At 40.7% G+C, this 20,297-nt stretch overlaps 1 long non-coding RNA gene across 3 annotated transcripts; it reads left to right on the top strand.

Moving 5' to 3' along the window:
• The first annotated feature begins 3,503 nt into the window (after window positions 1–3,503).
• LOC138432782 (uncharacterized) lies at window positions 3,504–20,054 on the top strand. Of its 3 annotated transcripts, none has more exons than XR_011253979.1 (4): window positions 3,504–3,864; window positions 10,663–11,117; window positions 17,026–17,242; window positions 18,743–20,054. It is a non-coding gene; the product is annotated as an uncharacterized lncRNA (long non-coding RNA). The 3 variants fall into 3 exon arrangements; XR_011253980.1 differs by having other exon boundaries at window positions 3,507–3,864; window positions 10,660–11,117; XR_011253981.1 differs by lacking the exon at window positions 10,663–11,117.
• Window positions 20,055–20,297: the final 243 nt, after the last annotated feature.

The raw sequence follows: 20,297 nt of genomic DNA, 5'->3' as shown, positions 1-20,297 counted from the left end.
CAGAGTAGGTATGAACAGAACTCAGAGAAGTGTTCTTTGTTAAAGCTGTTTTGACTAATTTTCCATTTTATTGGGCTTCCCTGGTGACTCAGACAGTAAAGAATCTGCCTGCAATGCAGGAGACCCTGGTTTGATCCTTGGATCAGGAAGATCCCCTGGAGATGGCTACCCACTCCAGTATTCTTGCCTGGAGAATCCCATGGACAGAGGAGCCTGGCAGTTTACTGTCCACCCAGCCAATATGTCTTGGGGAATCTCTCTTTTAATGGACACTTGAATATCAAAGGAATAGGGGGAGGTTGCTGCTGCTGCTAAGTCGCTTCAGTCGTGTCCGACTCTGTGCGACCCCATAGACGGCAGCCCACCAGGCTCCTCTGTCCCTGGGATTCTCCAGGCAAGAACACTGAAGTGGGTTGCCATTTCCTTCTCCAATGCATGAAAGTGAAAAGTGAAAGGGAAGTCGCTCAGTCGTGTCAGACTCTTAGCGACCCCATGGACCACAGCCCACCAGGCTCCTCCATCCATGGGATTTTCCAGACAAGAGTACTGGAGTGGGGGGCCATTGCCTTCTCCAGGGGATCTTCTTGACCCAGAGATCAAACACCCATCTCCTGCATTGGCAGGTAGATTCTTTGCTGCTGAGCCACCAGTGAAGCCCAGGTAATATATTACCAGATACATAATTTTATAGGACAACCATAAAGATTTTCTTTTGGCTTAAATCTCATCTTTGACTCTGAGCTGCTGTTTTGCCAAATATCATATACTCAATTGAGTTCATCAGTTTTTAATTGAGTGATTTCTCTTTGCCTTGTGAGGATTCATAAGTTCTGCTCAGAATTTGGTTGAGAGTTCTATCCACTTCTCTCAGCATAGCCTCCAGCCTCATCATAAGATAATCCTTAATTGCAGAGATCTGTGACGGGCATTTCCATCCCTAACTTTAAGATCCATAAGAATATTCGTGAACCTCTTCTGCAAATTCTTTAGAAGATGAGGAAGATAGGAGAGGTGTATCATTCTGTAGCTTCTCTTGGATTTGAGGTACCGTCTCTTGTGGGTTTTTTGTTGTCTTTGTTTCTCTTTTTTTGGCTGCTGAGGGACGGGATCTTAGTTCCCTGATCAGGGACCCAAGCCTTGCCCCCGTGCAGTGGATGCGCAGAGTCCTAACCACTAGACCACCAGGGAATTCCTTCCAGGTGTCATCTCCTAATACACACCTGTATTAAGAAAGGAAGTCTCTCTTCCCGTTTTAGAGATTGGCCCACCTGGCTGTGAGAACCCAAGTTTGTCAAATATCTGAATCTTTTCCCCTTCTCATTCTGATTCCATACAGCTACCTGGTTAGATCGTGATGAGGGGTCAGTTTGTTTGACAGGTAAGACTTTCAGCATAAATAAGAAATTGTTTATTCTGGTTTTATACATCTGTGTTAAGGGTGCTGTTAGCAAGTATAATATGCATTAACCTAATCAATTCCCCAGGTCATTTCTGAGTCTTTAAAGTAAAGGACGTACTCTGGGCTGAGGTGAATTCAGGTTGTTGGCTCCGTGATGCAGGGACTGTGTTTATCTTGCTAATCACCCGGTAATTTAAAGTGCCTGGTCCTCCATTGGTGTTTGATATATGTTAATAAATAAAAATTTTATCTTCTCAGGTTTATTAAGAAGCTTCTAGCTACTGAATTGGACTCTCTCCTGGTGACATCAATTATACCACACAAGATTTCTTTTGAAATTCTTGGTAAGCCGTATTATTCTCATTTTATATATATAAAAACCAAGACTTAGTTAAATGACTTTCCTATTGTCACAAAACTAACAGAATGACTTTGGAACCTAGGTGTAAAGAATTCCAAAGCCCATACCCTTTCCATTGCATCACAGTGGCTTTAGGAATAAATCAATGGGAGATCTCAGCTAGCTAGAGTTATCAGGTAAAGCATCTTAGAAAAGGTTTAATTTGAACTAGGTTTTCATGATATCAGCAACATGGTATCAGCCAAGGTGAAGTCATAAGATACTGCATGTTACATTGAGGAAATATTAGGTAATAAAATTCAGATTCAGTGTATAAGAAATAAGTTATAGGATGATAGACAATGAATCAAGAAAAGTATGATGGATAATTAAATTCTTGAATAGCAGACTGAGGAATTTGGACATTCTTTATAAATATTCTTAGACTTCCCTGATAGCTCTGTTGGTAAAGAATCTGCCTACAATGCAGGAGACCTGGGTTTGATTCCTGGTCAGGGAGATCCCCTGGAGAAGGGAATAGCAACCCACTCCAGTATTCCTGCCTGGAGAATCCTGTGGACAGAGGAGCCTGATGGGCTACAGTCCATGAGTTCACAAAGAGTCAGACACAACTAAGCAACTAACACAACACTATAATTTTCTTGCCTGGGAAATCCCATGGACAGAGGAGCCTGGCAGGCTACAGTCCATGGGGTCGCAAAGAGCTGGACACAATTGAGTACAACAAAAAGACTAAAAAAGATAGCAGTAAATGTTTATTGGGCTTCCCTGGTGGCTCAGGCAGTAATGAATCTGTCTGAAATGCAGGAGCCGCTCGCCAATACAGGGGACCCAGGTTTGATCCCTGGTTGGGAAGACCCCTGGAGAAGGAATGGCAGCCTACTCCTATATTCTTGCCTGGAGAATCCCATGCGTAGAGAAGCCTGGTGGGCTCTACAGCCCATTGGGTCACAAAGAGTTGGACAAGACTGAGCGGCCAACTAAATAAATTGGAAGCAAATGAAGATTTTTAAAGGTGATATGAAACATGATTAAAGCCATGCTTTAGAGTGATGATTCAACTTGACATGTTCCTCAGCTGGAAGCAAGGAAAGTAGTTAAAATGTTACTGAAAGTAGTGCAAGTAATGATAGGAAAGGTGGAACAGTAAGGGAGGAAGCAATTAATTCAAAGAGATCTGAGCCTCAAGGCAACATGGATAGGAGAATGAAGTACTAACAGAAAAGAGGAATTATTTTATCCAAATGTAGAAGACTAGTGCTGCTTTTGAACTGTGGTGTTGGAGAAGACTCTTGAGAGTCCCTTGGACTGCAAGGAGATCCAACCAGTTCATTCTAAAGGAGATCAGTCCTGGGTGTTCTCTGGAAAGAATGATGCTAAAGCTGAAACTCCAGTACTATGGCCACCTCATGTGAAGAGTTGACTCATTGGAAAAGACCCTGATGCTGGGAGGGATTGGGGGCAGGAGGAGAAGGGGACGACAGAGGATGAGATGGCTGGATGGCATCACCGACTCGATGGACTGAGTTTGAGTGAACTCCAGGAGTTGGTGATGGACAGGGAGGCCTGCTGCTGCTGCGGCTGCTGCTAAGGCCTGGCGTGCTGCAATTCATGGGGTCGCAGAGAGTCGGACACGACTGAACAACTGAACTGAACTAAACTGAGTGCTTCCCAGGTGGCTCAGTGAAAGAATCTGCCTGCCAATGCAGGAGACAGGGGTTCGATGCCTGGCCTAGGAAGATCCTCTGGAGAAGGAAATGGCAACCCACTCCAGTATTCTTGCCTGGAAAATCCCATGGACAGAGGTGGGCTACAGTCCATGGGGTCACAAAGAGTTGGATGTGACTGATCACAGAGAGTAGCAAAGAAGACCAGCAGGAGGTTAGAATGTGAGACTATAGCTTGAGAAATTTCTGCTAGACTCATCTATTTTGGATTCTTCTGTAGGAAGGCAACATTGAAATCATGGGGTAAATGAGATTATCAGAGGCAAGAGTCTGAAGAGCAGAAAGTAAAAACTTGAACAAATCTCAGGCAGGAACATTTAGGGGACAGAAGGAGGAAGAAGAAGCCTCAAAGTAGACACAGAAGGCGCGGTCAAAAGGTAGGTAGTTATTACTTCCCTCAGGGGGTTATTTCTGCTAGTTTTAAGACTGAGAACTACTGTCTTAATTTAATGATAGAAAATGATGGAAATAGCTAGGAGGAAGTAAGTTGGTAAATATGGATTAGGCCAAGGCAAATTTGATGAGCTGAATAGAATTTTTTTTTGGCAGCCATTTACTTAAAAAAATTTTTTTTTACAATGCTACTTCGAAACTGGCTTATTTTCCCAAGCATTCCCCACCCTATTTTGAACAAAAGTAATAGGCAGTAATGCATAAAGGATTCCTGGTAAATTCTTAAAACATTTAGGAATATGACTTGAAGCTGAATTTTAGATTTGATTCAAATATGAATTTAATTACTAGCGACTGATGTTATAAATTGACTTTGAATTTAAAATAGTCTATTAATTGAATGACTTTATCTTAGCTATTAATGTACTCTTTTCTTTTTCTATATTTTGTCTCTGAAATACTAATCCCTCTTTCCCCTCTGGTTTCCAGTCTTTGGTTAGATAACGTCATTTTGCTTTTTAAAAATTCCAATTTGACATAAATAACATTCGTTTCTCTGACCTTTAATAATGCTAAAGTCACAGAAATGCTATTCTACATTTGGATTTTTGGTGGGGGTTGATAAACACAGAGCATTTCTATTATATGATTATGTGATACTTTTATAGAACACAAAAAAAGGTGAAAAAATAACTATTGCTCAACATCAAAACTTGTTTGCTTAGTCTTTTTTTGCTTTTGAAGTATACTTGATTTACAATATTATACTAGTTTCATAGGTATAAGATATGACTGTATTTTTATAGATTATACATGTTTTTTTATAAAATATTGACTATATTCCCTGTGTTTGTTCACTCTTAATAAAAATATACATATTTCATAGCCTGAATATTTTTTGCTAATATAGATTTGTTCTTTTTGAGTAATGAATGGAGACTTTGGAAAATTGCTTTTTAATTGCAGAAAGGAGTTTTTTCTTCAATTGATCTCTATGATTAATTTCAACTGATATGAGAAACCCCAAAAAGAATCTTAATAAATGCACAGACTGTTTAGAAAGTGTCAGTAATCTCTATATTTATTTGTTATGGTTATTTTTAAAAGAACATTTTGACTGGCTAAAATTTTTAAAAGGAATTGATGTCATAGTAAATATATTAGGAGAAGATAGCTAGAATTTAAAAAAAATTTAAAGATGAAAAACACCCAATGGGAATTTAACAGAATGTTCTCTAAAAGTAAATAATCCACTTTAGTACAAGACAAAAACATCAAGTCTCCTGCTAAGTCACTTCAGTCGTGTCCGACTCTATGTGACCCCATAGACCGCAGCCCACCCAGGCTCCCCTGTCCCTGGGATTCTCCAGGCAAGAACACTGGAGTGGGTTGCCATGTCCTTCTCCAAAGCCTGAAAGTGAAAGGTGAAAGTGAAGTCGCTCAGTCGTGTCTGACTCTTTGTGACCCCATGGACTGCAGCCCACCAGGCTCCTCGATCCATGGGATTTTCCAGGCAAGAGTACTGGAGTGGGATGCCATTGCCTTCTCATTTCTTGCCTAAAAAATAGAAAAGAAATTCAGTGGTACCAATCGTTACTGTAGATATTTACACTGACACTTTACTCGCTGTGTCTGTCAGGAGGTCATGGATTGTACAGTGAGCGCAAGGCACACCAAGGGCACACTGCGACACCCAGTGTTGCTCCATCACTCTTGAGTTCCCTTTCAGCATTTTGCCATGTGTTGCAATTTCCTTGTCAAGTGAATTTTTAAATTTATTATTTTCAGTATTATAAGCGTTAAATAGTTTGTAATGAGAAAGACAATATCTAAAAACTTTTGTCTTACAAAGTCATTCACTAGTTATTTCACTGAAGTACTTAAAGTGATTGTTGAAATAAAAATTGAGTTATACATTTTTATTTTATATATTAAATAAAGGCTTCACATTTGCTGGACTTTTCTGCACTGGTAGGTGTGTCTCAACAAAATGTCGCCTTGTAGATATTTTTTGAAAAAAGACATGTTTTCATCCAGCCCATCAAGGTTAAAATGAGTGATTAAGCAACAATGGTTGCTTAACAATGAGTGATTCACAAATTGTTTTTGCAACTCATCAATTAGAGAAGGCATTTTTGAAAACATATGATTTTGCTGCATTTTAATAACAGATGTAAATATGACATCTATAAGTGTCCATTTCTTATGTTAAAACATAAACTCATGATTTAATCTGTTTTAAAGTCTTCTAACTGAAAATTTAAATGGATCTTGAACTCATTGCTAAAAGTATAACAATGCAACAACTTCTGATTAGTTGTCAAAATCTAGAAAATGCCAAGTTGCTGAATTTCAAAAAATATTCTGGTAATTGGTAGATGGATTTGAAAAACAAGTAGTATTATGATTTCCTAAGTACTTCCCTTGATATACTCATTTCATTGGAATATAACATTTTTTATAAAGTATCTTCTTCAGATATGTTAGCTATTAAAACCAAGTTTAAAAAGTTGAACCTTTAACTTAACTTTCAGATCACTAAATGTTAAGATAAAACTTTCATGGAAAGTCAGCATGTGAGGTTATATTGTTTTCTCTAAAAATAATTATCAATAACTTTAACAGCAAAGATTTTATCATTAATAACAAGAATTATTTAAACATTATTTCATCTTTAATCTAGACTTTAAAGTCTTCTATTTATATACTTGTAACTATGTATATATTATATTTCATACACTATCATAGAACAGTGGTAGATATATATATTATAATCATTTATTTATTTATAGCTTCCAGGATACACACAGGCTTCCCAGGTAGCACTAGTGATGAAGAACCTGGCTGCCAATGCAGGAGATGCAAGAGATGTGGGTTTGATCCCTGGGTCAGGAATTTGCCTAGAGGAGGGCATGGCAACCCACTCCAGTACTCTTGCCTGGAGAATCCCATGGACAGAGGAGCCTGGTGGGCTATGGTCCATGGAGTCACAAAGAGTTGGATCCAACTGAAGTGACTTAGCATGCATGCATGCACACAGACTCACATTCAAATAGTCTAGAGTCTACTCAATCATTAAACTAGAATGAACACGATAACATGTTTTCCTGTGAGAATAATAATTGTACTGAATAGTACACAGTCCCTTAGTGTCTGTTATCACATAAATACATGCTGACTTTATTATGACTTTGAAGGACCAGACACAGCCTTCATGTGCCTTTTCCTTCATAAAACTATATTCTTATATTTTATAATTGCATTGGCTGAAAATAAATATATCAATATTACCTGTATTCTCTAACCTAAAAGTTCATTTTTTTCTTCTGATTTTTAAAACAAATTGAAATATCTGCATATTTTAAATATTGTGGGCCATAGGCACCGTAGCACATGGACAAGTTGGCCCTGGCACCAACACCATAAGAGATGAAAACTACAGCTTCTCACATTCAGATTTCAGTGCCATATCTAGTATACCATTTGTTACAAGATAACCACACATGAAGACTAAGTATACTTTGTAAGGAAGGACTAATGCAAAACACAAGGTATGTGTTTTCTCTAAATGATCCGGCAAAGACATGAAGTCCTTCTGTTTGAAAGATAAGGGAGTCCCAGAACAGCAGCGCGCACAGGAGACAGGAGCGAACGTGGACCTGAAACTACAGCCTAGGAGCAGGCAGACACTGTGCGGATGCTCCCAGCATGAGCGCAGCAGTGAGGGCCCAGTCTTCAGAGAAACTGAAGCCCAGCTCCTCCTCTGGGCCTGCACACTGGACCCACCCTCTTAATTCCGGTGTCCTTCTTCAGGTCCCCATCACAGTGGCCTGCCCGCCGTTCCTCGCAGATGTGCTGAGCTCCCTGTAGCTGGAAGGCCTTTGCTGGGTCGCTCTTTCCCTGCGTTAGGGCAGCACTGCTCCCGTGTGTCATTTTGGCCTCTGCTCCCACGTCACCTCCCCAGGTAGTCTTTCCTGGCCACCCCTTCCCGCACTACTCTGTTAGAACACCCTGCTTTCTTTTCTTTGTAGCATTGATCACTGTCTGAATCTTGATCATTAATTCATTGGTCAATTGTCTGGCTCACCAAACGGAACACAAGCACTGTGGTTACAGAGGATGTCTGTTCATGTGTAGCTCCTCAAAGTCTGCAGCAGTGCCTGGCATCCAAGCGATGAATGAAAACACTGAGCTCAAGGCAGCCACGACCTCAGTCTTTCCTTCCTCTGCTTCTACTGAAGTCCACGGCTCTCTCTACCATGTGATCTTTTCCTTTAGGAATGTCACATGTAATTCAACACCTAGTTTAATGTACTGTATCTGAAAAGTGCTTTAGTGAAAGGATACAGGGTGGTGCTGCATGGCTAGACAGCTGAGAAAAACCTACCCAAACATCGTAAATGTCTGTTAGTATTTACTGGTGTTAATACACTTCACATGAGTATGTATCACAGCATCCTTAACTACCTGGCACTGTGTTTTTACATAAAACAGCTTTGTGCTGTCTCTATAACTTAGATGACAGTCTGGGTAAAATGACATGGCACTTGCAATATACCTACTGATCATGTATCTGCCTCACAGAAGTGAAGACGATAGCAGAGAATGCAATGTCTAATATTTAAAATGTCAACAGTGTTTCCAGGGCTTCATTTCTTCAGCCACCAGATCTATTCCCAAGCAGGAAAGTTTTTGAAGTGCTTTATCGCCCGCTTTCATTTTCTGTGAATGCTCGCTAACTGTTAATACACAGCTCTAAAACACTGCAGAGGGTGATGTTTAAGGCCCCCTCACACCCCCAGACACTGATTTTTGACTTCAATCACAAGTTCTTCTGCTGGAACATCTTCGATTTTCTGCTCTTCTTCCTCATACTCTATTTTGCAGCCATCCCCACAAGCACTCAGAAAGCAGTCAACCCAAAAGTATTTGCTTACTTCTGATGGTGTGCTCAGTACTGTGCCAGAGCTTTGAGGAGATGGAGGCGAGTTGTAAAAATCATCCCTGTTCTTGAGAACTTGTAGACCAAATTAGAGTCAAAGTTGTTGTTTAGTCACTAGATCGTGTCCAACTCTTTTGCAATCCCATGGACTGTAGCCCCACCGGGCTCCTGTGTCCATGAGATTCTCCAGGCAAGAATACTGGATTGTGATTTCCTTCTCCAGAGGATCTTCCCAACTCAGGGATCAAACTCACGTCTCCTGCATTGGCAGGCGGATTCTTTTACACTGAGCCACTTGGGAACCCAGAGACAAAATTACTAGGAATAAAAAAGTATCAATGAATATTAACTAAACTTATTGTTGTGATCATTTTGTAATAAACATATATTGTACTCCTGAGACTAATTTTATATTTCAATTATATCTCAGTTTTTTAAACATTAAAAGCAAATCAATTTTTTTTTTTAAAGCAGTGAATCTTTGAGTAAAAAATACAGTCACAGGATGCGGACCAAGATCCCATTCTCCAAGTGAGCGAGAAGGCATTTCAGGCAAATGGGTAAAGGCATAACGAAATGGCTTATTTATGGACTTTGAGGAGACTTGATTAAAATGGTGTCTATGTTAGAAAAAAAAAAAAAGTGGGAAATGCGGTTAGTTAGCAAATGAGAACATATCATCAAAACGTTGAATGTTAGGCAGAAGCGTTTAGATTTGTTTGAGCGGAAAACTTGGAATTATATTTACTCTCATTTTTCTCTCCATGTCCCAAATTTGTGGAGAAAATAAAAGACTTCTTTTTGTTGAATAATTCCTTCCTGGAAGTCTTCTATTTGTAGTAATGACAGTCAAAACCCTCTGAAGGTATGTTAAGAATAGTTGCTGAAACCTCAAGCTGGGATTTTTAGCATTTATATGTTTTTTCATAAGTTCTTTTTGCTATTTTTAACCCTAAATAATTTGGTTTGGAAGAATGAAAGAAATAATCCTTAATGAGAGGTGACTTTTTTCCTGACAGCAAATAGATTTTTCATTTCAGCTGGTCTTAGGACATGGTGACTTTCTCAACTATCTTAAGCTGCTTTTGGTTGGTCTCAGAATCTGGAATAAGAATATATTATATCCAAGTGGGCGATACATGCCCTAATTTTTCATTTTTTTTTTAAATTTAAAGCTTATTTCTATCATCTCATGCACTAAATTATTGTCAAAGGAAAGAAGAAAATTTGTGGAGTATGTATTACGGATCAAGATAGAGTAAGATGCAGGACAGGTAAAAGAACCAGATTCTGGTGGGCACTAATAAGGTCTGTTAAGACCATGCATCCAGCCAATGTGCTTCATAAGTTTTATTGAATCTTTACAAAAGCTTTAAGGAGTAATATTCTCCTCAATTTTACAAACGCAAAAAGCGAAGTGGTGCAGAGATGTAGAAAGAGATTTGGGCCAGAGGTCTTGGGTTGGGATCTCAGTTCTGTTATGTATTTCGTTGTAAGACAGTGCAACTGATACGTTCACTTCTGTAGAATTAAATTATGCACACCACAGTAGGATGATTTTCCTGATCTCTTGATCATATTAGGTGCCTCCGCTATCTTACCGTAGCAATCGGTACTACTTTTCCCTCATTGCCATTGTTGTAGGATAACTACTGTGATAATGATACATTTCTTAAGAAAATGGTTATTCATAGTTGTAACCATTGTATTTAGTTCAGTTTCTGGTACCTGGTGTTTAATATTAACATTTATTGAGGGAATAAATTTAAAAACGTAACTTTCTAGTCATCTATTTGCTGACAAAGGTCCGTATAGCCAAAGCTCTGTTTTTTTCCAGTAGTCATGTACGGATATCAGAGTTGGACCGTGAAGAAGGCTGAGCACTGAGAATTGATGCTTTTGAACTGTGGTGCTGGGAAGACTCTTAAGAGTACATAGTTCAGCAAGTCCCTTGATCAAACAGTCAATCCTAAAGGAAATCAACCCTGAATATTCACTGGAAGGACTGATGCTGAAGCTGTGGCCACCTAATGCGAAGAACTGACTCATTGGAAAAGACCCTGATGCTGAGAAAGATTGAGAGCAAGAGGAGAAGGGGGCAGCAGAGGATGAGATGGTTGGATGGCATCTTCGACTCAATGCACATGAGTTTGAGCAAACTCTGGGAGATAGTGAAGGACAGGGAAACCTGGTGTGCTGCAGTCCGTGGGTCACAAAGAGTCAGACATGACTGAGCTATTGAAAAACAACAATTTAGCTGAAATCAATCAGATGAAAATGGAGATGCTGGTAATGGTATGAAGTAACTTGCCATATTCCAGAAAAGCATAGCCAAAAATATCTATTTTCACAAATTCCTAGGGATTTTTATCTAAAAAATAAAACAAATTTAACAAAATTATTTAATATTACAGACTGGCAAACCATATATGAAACTGACAGGTTAATTTTTTTCTTTACAATTGTATTGGTTTCCTAGGGCTGTAGTAACAGAGCAACACTAATTATGTGGCTTAAAACAAGAGAAATTTAATGTCTCAAAGTTCTGGAGTCTAGAAGTCAACACAGTCAGTTCCTTCTGAAGGCTGTGAGGGAAAATCTGTCCCATGCCTCCCTTCCTGGCTTCTGGTGACAGCCAGCAATCCTTTCTGCAGATGCATCATTACAACATCTGCCTTCCTCACATGACCTTTTCCTTGCATGTTTCTTCTCCCCTCTTTTCTTATAAGGACACCAGGCGTGTCAAATTAGGTTCCACCCTCGTGACCTCATCTTTGCTGCTGCTGCTGCTAAGTCGCTTCAGTCGTGTCCGACTCTGTGCGACCCCATAGATGGCAGCCCAACAGGCTCCCCCGTCCCTGAGATTCTCCAGGCAAGAACACTGGAGTGAGCTGCCATGTCCTTCTCCAATGCATGAAAGTGAAAAGTGAAAGTGAAGTGGCTCAGTCGTGTCCGACTCTTCGCGACCCCATGGACGCAGCCTACCAGGCTCCTCTGTCCATGGGATTTTCCAGGCAAGAGTACTGGAGTGGGGTGCCATCGCCTTCTCCGACCTCATCTTTACTTGATTACATTTACAAAGACCCTATTTTGAAATAAGGTCCAGGACTTCCCTGGTGGCCCAATGGTAAAGAATTTGCCTTGCAATGCAAGGGACACGAGTTCAGTCCTTGGTCGGGGAACTAAGATTAAGCCCAGGCGCCACAACTAGAAAGTCTATGTGACACACTGAAAAGATCCCAAATGTCATGCCCAAGATCCCGAATGCTGCAACTCAGAACCTACACAGCCAAGTAAAACAATAACGAGTTAAATAAGGTCACATCCGCAGGCACTAGAGTGTAGACTTCAACACATCTTTTTAGAGGCCAGATAAAACTGCAACAACTATGAATAGCATTGTTTTAAATATGTGAGTCAACAGTAAGATCATTAGACCTCAAATAAAAATCTAGATCTCTACTTCTCTTGAAAACTCAAAAGATCTTGAAAGAGAGAACTGGGTTTTCAAGATTGTGCAGCAACACAATATCAGCAAAGGTAAAGGGGCAAGATGTTGTATGATATATTGGAGAAATATTAGGTAATAAAGTCCAACTTTAGTGTATAAGCTTTAAGATATAGGACTACCAAAATGAATTTATTCAGGACAAGTTATTTCAGAATGAATGACTTATTTTTAAAGCCTGAAGTATAGTGAAAGTGAAGTCATGTCCAACTCTTTGCGACCCCATGGACTGTAGCCTACCAGGCTCCTCCATCCGTGGGATTCTCCAGGCAAGCGTACTGGAGTGGGTTGCCATTTCCTTCTCCAGGAGATCTTCCCAACCCAGGGATCGAACCTGGGTCTCCCGCACTGCAGGCAGATGCTTTACCATCTGAGCCACCAGGGAAGACTCATAATCAGGCAGAGCCCATGAGAAATGAGAAGGTAGTGTCAAAGGAGAAAATAAGGTCAATAATCACTTTTTCACAGAAACAGCTGAAACAGTGCAGCAATAATTAAGAGGGAAAAGACATGGGAAAATGAATTGCATCATATGACCCACCCATGGGCAAGATAAGGGCTTCCCTGATGTCTTAGATGGTAGAGTCTGCCTGCAATGCAGGAGACCTGGGTACGATCACTGAATTGGGAAGATCCCCTGGAGAAGGAAATGGCAACCCACTCCAGTATTCTTGCCTGGGAAATCCCATGGACAGAGGAGCCTGGTGGGCTACAGTCCATGGGATTGCATAGAGTCGGACATGACTGAGCAACTAAGCATGCATGGGCAAGATAAAAAGATGTATTCAGAAAAAAAAAATTAACTCTATTTAAAATCATAATAGTCAAATTTTAAGGATACACAAAGAAAATTTCTAAAGGGACTCATGAGATGAGGGTAAAATGTTAATTGTCTCTTAAAGTTGTTTTATGTATTGCTAAATAGAAAGCTACTGGAGGTGATAGAATTCCAGTTGAGCTGTTTCAAATCCTGAAAGATGATGCTGTGAAAGTGCTGCACTAAATATGCCAGCAAATTTGGAAAACTCAGCAGTGGCCACAGGACTGGAAAAGGTCAGTTTTCATTCCAATTCCAAAGAAAGGCAATGCCAAAGAATGCTCCAACTACAGCACAATGACACTCATCTCACACACTAGTAAAGTAATGCTCAAAATTCTGCAAGCCAGGCTTCAGCAATACGTGAACCGTGAACTTCCAGATGTTCAAGCTAGTTTTAGAAAAGGCAGAGGAACCAGAGATCAAATTGCCAACATCTGCTGGATCATGGAAAAAGCAAGAGAGTTCCAGAAAAACATCTATTTCTGTTTTATTGACTATGCCAAAGCCTTTGACTGTGTGGATCACAATAAACTGTGGAAAATTCTGAAAGAGATGGAAATACCAGACCACCTGACCTGCCTCTTGAGAAACCTATATGCAGGTCAGGAAGCAACAGTTAGAACTGGATATGGAACAACAGACTGGTTCCAAATAGGGAAAGGAGTACGTCAAGGCTGTATATTGTCACCCTACTTATTTAACTTCTATGCAGAGTATATCATGAGAAACGCTGGGCTGGATGAAGCACAAGCTGGAATCAAGATTGCCGGGAGAAATATCAATAACGTCAGATATGCAGATGACACCACCCTTATGGCAGAAAGTGAAGAGGAACTCAAAAGCCTCTTGATGAAAGTGAAAGAGGAGAGTGAAAAAGTTGCTTAAAGCTCAACATTCAGAAAACGAATATCATGGCATCTGGTCCCATCACTTCATGGGAAATAGATGGGGAAACAGTGGAAACAGTGTCAGGCTTTATTTTTGGGGGCTCCAAAATCACTGCAGATGGTGACTGCAGCCATGAAATTCAAAGACGCTTACTCCTTGGAAGGAAAGTTATGACCAACCTAGATAGCATATTCAAAATCAGAGACATTACTTTGCCAACAAAGGTCTGTCTAGTCAAGGCTATGATTTTTCCAGTGGTCATGTATGGATGTGAGAATTGGACTGTGAAGAAAGCTGAGCGCCAAAGAATTGATGCTTTTGAACTGTGGTGTTGGAGAAGACTCTTGAGAGTCCCTTGGACTGCAAGGAGATCCAACCAATCCATTCTGAAGGAGATCAGCCCTGGGATTTCTTTGGAGGGAATGATGCTGAAGCTGAAACTCCAGTACTTTGGCCACCTCATGCGAAGAGTTGAATCATTGGAAAAGACTCTGATGCTGGGAGGGATTGGGGGCAGGGGGAGAAGGGGATGACGGAGGATGAGATGGCTGGATGGCATCACCGACTCGATGGACATGAGTCTGAGTGAACTCCCGGAGTTGGTGATGGACAGGGAGGCCTGGCATGCTGCGATTCATGGGGTTGCAAAGAGTTGGACACGACTGAGCAACTGAACTGAGCTGAATAGAACGGAAATAGAAAGTGGGCTTCCCTGGCCCAAATGGTAAAGATTCTGCATGCAGTGTAGGAGACCTGGTTCAGTCCCTGGTTTGGGAAGATACCCTGGAGAAGTGAATGGCTACCCACTCAAGTATTCTTGCCTAGAGAATTTCATGGACAGGGGAGCCTGGCGAGCTACAGTCCATGGGGTCACAGAGAGTTGGACACGACTAAGCAGTTAACACACTCTTTCAAGTAGAAAAAATATGCAGCATTCAAGGGCAGTGGATTTAACAAAAGAGAACAGCAATAGATCTTTAGACCTAAATAGACATGAACCGCTGTCCTCCAGTCATTAAATTTTCGATGTCAAAACTCATTTTATGCTCATTTTTCACTTCCCCCACCTGATCCAAGCATGTCTCCCTGCTGAATTCCCTGAGTTAAAAACTAACCCTGTTTTCCAGTCATCTGAGATGCAAGCATCCCAGCCTCACCCTTTTCTCTGAATCACATTCAGTCACAGATCTGGTCTTGTCGTTTTTTTACCTCATAAATAGATAAGGAGACATCTATTTCCTTTTCATCCTCACTATCCCCATCTTCATGAGGCCCCCTCCACCATACCCACTCTGCAGAATGGAGCTACAAATAATCAGGTGAATGCATCAAAGCAGGTGCTCATCATTCCTCCTGTGGACTATTGCACTTCCTGGAAATTGGTGTCCCTGTCACTTGCTTCCTCCAATTTTCTTTTATTTTACACTCAGACTATGGCCATTTGCACATCCTGTGTCCTATGTAATACTCCCTCTAGTCAAATGCCTGTGTGCATGCTCAGCTACTTCAGTCCTGTCCAACTCTTTGTGAGCGTATGGACTGTAGCCCAGGAGACTGTCCTCTGTCCATGAGATTCTCCCAGCAAGAAGACTGGAGTGGGTTGCTATGTCCTCCTCCTGGGGATCTTCCTGACCCAGGATTGAACCTGCATCTCCTGGGTCCCCTGCATTGCAAGCAGATTCTTTACTGCTGAGCCACTGGGGAAGCGCATTCAAATGCATATAATACCTACCTTTCCACCTTCTATTGCTTATCCCTCAACTCCATCTCCCTCTTGGAGCCTTCCATATTGAGTTAGTTTCCTTTCTTCTGTGCTCTTTTAGCATCACTCTGTTTATATCTCAATGAACTTGCTCCTAAACTTTGGTCCATTGGTCCACAGTTTCCACAGCCTGGGAACCTATGAAAAATGTAGAATCTCAGGTTCTTCCCCAGACTTACTGAATCACAATCTGCATTTTAAGGAAATCTGCAGGTGATTCTTACGCACACACATGTTTGGGATGTGTGAATAGAAATTATATTATCAGAGATTTGGATCTCTATCTTTTACCCTGAACTCCGAGCTCCTCTAGATAAGAGCCACATATTTTATTTCTGAATGCCTAACAAAGTGTCAGTGTATGCTGAGCATTTACAGTACGTAAATGAGTGAAAGAGGAATAGAAAACAGATGGTTCAGTGGTCACCCGAGTGTTAGTGGCAAAACCGGGACTCTGCAGGCACGTACATATCAGAGCCTTTCTACCCCCCATGCTGTGCCACTTACGAAATGTCTTTCTTTTACATTTCCAACACTTAGAGATGGTGAATGATGCACTTATAGTCACAAGGCTATTTTAAGTGGCAAAGAGCACCCTAGAATACAACTCTTTATCTTGACACTGAGTTGAGGATCTTTCCATGGTGTCATTTGGCCTCTATCTGTCAGAAGAACAAGTGAAAAACACATTAATTGAACTTCTGTTCTCACAATTCAAGTTTCAAAGAGCATCTGCCATGATGAATAAATATATGTATTCCCCCAGTGTGCTTCAATTCAGTCAGTCCTGGATTACAGTCCAGTAAACTAAGCTCCGTGAACATGTTTATTTCAAAGTTAAAGGAAAAGCCCGAAATTAAACAAAAAGAAATAATTATAAATAGAAACATAATTACTCACTCAGTTTGCCAGTTTGATTTTTTTTCTATGTGGTTCAATAATTTCTAGCTTGTAACATTAAGTATATTTTTATAGTACATTTATAAAATGTTTGATATATAATGGTTACAAACTTTCCTTTAAGACATATTTATATTCCAGATGATACATTTGCTTATGTATTTCCAGCATGCTTAAATATTTTGGGAAGGGAACAAATAGGACATTTATATAATTGCCACCAATAAGCTTTGTTTTGTTTCACTTTTGAAATAATAATCGTATTATGCCATCCTGTTCATTCATGAAGGCAGCAAATATTTATTATATTTGCACTATGTTTCAGGAACTGTCATAGGCTCTGGCCTCAGAAAATTTTGCCTCCAAGAGTCTTATGGATTAATGGGGGAGAGAGCCAAAGAAGCAAGCAGTTTCATGAAGGCAGGTGAAAACACAGGTCCTACAGGGCATCCAGGCAGAAAGAGCACCTGGTCCTGCAATGGGAGACCAGAAAAGTCTTTGCAAAGAGGTGGATGAAACTGGAGCCTATTATACAGAGCAAAGTAAGTCAGAAAGAAAAACACCAATGAAGTATACTAATGCATATATATGGAATTTAGAAAGATGGTAACAATGACCCTATGTGCGAGACAGCGAAAGAGACACAGATGTAAAGAACAGTCTTTTGGACTCTGGGAGAGGGCGAGGGTGGGATGATTTGAGAGAATAGCATTGAAACATGTATATTATCAGATGTGAACCTGATCGCCAGTCCAGGTTTGATGCATGAGACAGGGTGCTAAGGGCTGGTGCACTGGGATGACCAGAGGGATGGGATGGGGAGGGAGGTGGAAGGGGGGTTCAGGATGGGGAACACATGTACACCCATGGCTGATTCATGTGAATGTATGGCAAAAAACACTACAATATTGTAAAGTAATTAGCCTCCAATTAAAATGAATAAATTAATTTTTTTAAAAGATGGCCATGAAGCCATGTCCTAAAAAAGAATAGAATTTAATTAGGCAAATTATGTGAAATGGGACTTGCCAGATATAACAGCTACACATGCAAGAGAAAGAATGTGTGTGCTCAGTTGCTTCAGTCACATCCGACTCTTTGCAACCCTATGAACTTTAGTTCTCCAGGCTCCTCTGTCCATGGGATTCTCCAGGCAAGGATACTGGAGTCCGTTGCCATGCCCTCCTCCAGGGGATCTTCCCAACACAGGGATTGAACCCACGTCTCCTGTGTCTCCTGTACTGCAGGCAGATTCTTTACTGCTAAGCCACCGTGGAAGTCCAAGAGAAAGAATGGAAGGTTCGAAATAGATGCAAGTAGTTCAGTATAGCGAGAGCAGAGCTTTGCTGGTGTGAAGGAGGGAAAGATAATAGAGAGTGAAAAGGGTTAATGCCAGACAGGAAAGTAATGGCAACATCATGAGGGGTGCTGGATGCCCCAAAAGCACTTTGGATGTCATGCTAAAAAGTAAGAGTGACAAGTAATGCACGTCTAGTGCTTATTATGGGCTCCACATTGTTCTAAATGTATCTCAATTTGTCTTCATAATTGGTATATGCTCTGGGTACTGTTATTACTCCTACTTTTATAGATAACGAAACTGAGGCAAAGAGAGTTAAAAGTCCTTTAGTAAAATTGTTCAGCTGGGTGTTAATGGTGCTAGGCTTTTAAAGATGATGGGAAGGCATGATTAATTTTTGTTTTGTAAAGAGTGAAGAGTGACTTTAAGAAGACATTTCAGTAATCTAAGTTAAATAATCCAAAGAGTTGAACCAAACTGAGGCAACCAGGAGGAAAGAAGTAGAGGCCTCGAGAGATGTTCAGGGGGCTAGGACAGACATAGTGATGGGTCAAGAAGGTGTGAGGCCAAATATGTGACCAGATGCACTGCTCCAAACAGGCGTAAGTACCAGATTTTAGGGAATAAACAATCAATATGCATTTTCCATTACCACATTTTTCATTAGAACAACTAAAATAAATATCAGCTAATTTCTAATTGATGACACATAAATTAAAAGTAATGCTCAAAATTCTCCAAGCCAGGCTTCAGCAATACGTGAACCGTGAACTTCCTGATGTTCAAGCTAGTTTTAGAAAAGGCAGAGGAACCAGAGATCAAATTGTCAACATCTGCTGGATCATCGAAAAAGCAAGAGAGTTCCAGAAAAACATCTATTTCTGCTTTATTGACTATGCCAAAGCCTTTGACTGTGTGGATCACAATAAACTGCGGAAAATTCAAAACAGATGGGAATACCAGACCACCTGACCTGCCTCTTGAGAAACCTGTATGCAGGTCAGGAAGCAACAGTTAGAACTGGACATGGAACAACAGACTGGTTCCAAAGAGGAAAAGGAGTACGTCAAGGCTGTATATTGTCACCCTGCTTATTTAACTTCTATGCAGAGTATATCATGAGAAACGCTGGGCTGGAAGAAGCACAAGCTGGAATCAAGATTACCGGGAGAAATATCAGTCACCTCAGATATGCAGATGACACTACCCTTATGGCAGAAAGTGAAGAGGAACTCAAAAGCCTCTTGATGAAAGTGAAAGAGGAGAGTGAAAAAGTTGGCTTAAAGCCCAACATTCAGAAAACGAAGATCATGGCATCTGGTCCCATCACTTCATGGGAAATAGATGGGGAAACAGTGGAAGCAGTGTCAGACTTCATTTTAGGGGGCTCCAAAACCGCTGCAGATGGTGACTGCAGGCATGAAATTAACAGATGCTTACTCCTTGGAAGAAAAGTTATGACCAACCTAGATAGCATATTCAAAATCAGAGACATTACTTTGCCAACAAAGGTCTGTCTGGTCAAGGCTATGGTTTTTCCAGCAGTCATGTATAGATGTGAGAGTTGGATTGTGATGAAAGCTGAGTGCCGAAGAATTGATGCTTTTGAACTGTGGTGTTGGAGAAGACTTCTTGAGAGTCCCTTGGACTACAAGGAGATCCAACCAGTCCATCCTAAAGGAGATCAGTCCTGGGTGTTCTTTGGAAGGACTGATGCTAAAGCTGAAATTCCAATACTTTGGCCACCTCATGTGAAGAATTGACTCATTGGAAAAGACTGATGCTGGGAGGGATTGGGGGCAGGAAGAGAAGGAGACGACAGAGTATGAGATGGCGGGATGGCATCACTGACTCGATAGACATGAGTTTGAGTGAACTCCAGGAGTTGATGATGGACAGGGAGGCCTGGCGTGCTGCAATTCATGGGGTCACAAAGAGTCGGACATGACTGTGTGACTGAACTGAACTGAACTGAAATTAGTTTGAACAGTGACATAATTTAAATGGATAATTGGAAGACCTAGCTTCATTTTATAATAAATGATGTAATCTGACTATGGTGTCACTTCATTCTTATGTTGTTTACAGTACAGCTCTCGCTCATTCTCTTTTTTTCCTGCCAGTTTTAATTTCTCAGCAGAAGAGCCTCATCAGTAACTATTCTCCCAATGCTGGCAGGAAGTCAAAATTCAGGTTGTTCCCTGCAAGTTTTGAACTTTGCTTGGTAGATGACTCAGATTCCAGGTTGTGAATATCTTTCTTGATCCCATTCATCTTTCTGCCTTGTCTCTAGTTAC

This window comes from Ovis canadensis, chromosome 2 (genome assembly GCF_042477335.2).
Source record: "Ovis canadensis isolate MfBH-ARS-UI-01 breed Bighorn chromosome 2, ARS-UI_OviCan_v2, whole genome shotgun sequence".
Taxonomy (NCBI): Eukaryota; Metazoa; Chordata; class Mammalia; order Artiodactyla; family Bovidae; genus Ovis; species Ovis canadensis.
Note: the sequence above shows the minus strand (reverse complement) of the source record. Positions and strands in the feature narration are given on the sequence as shown.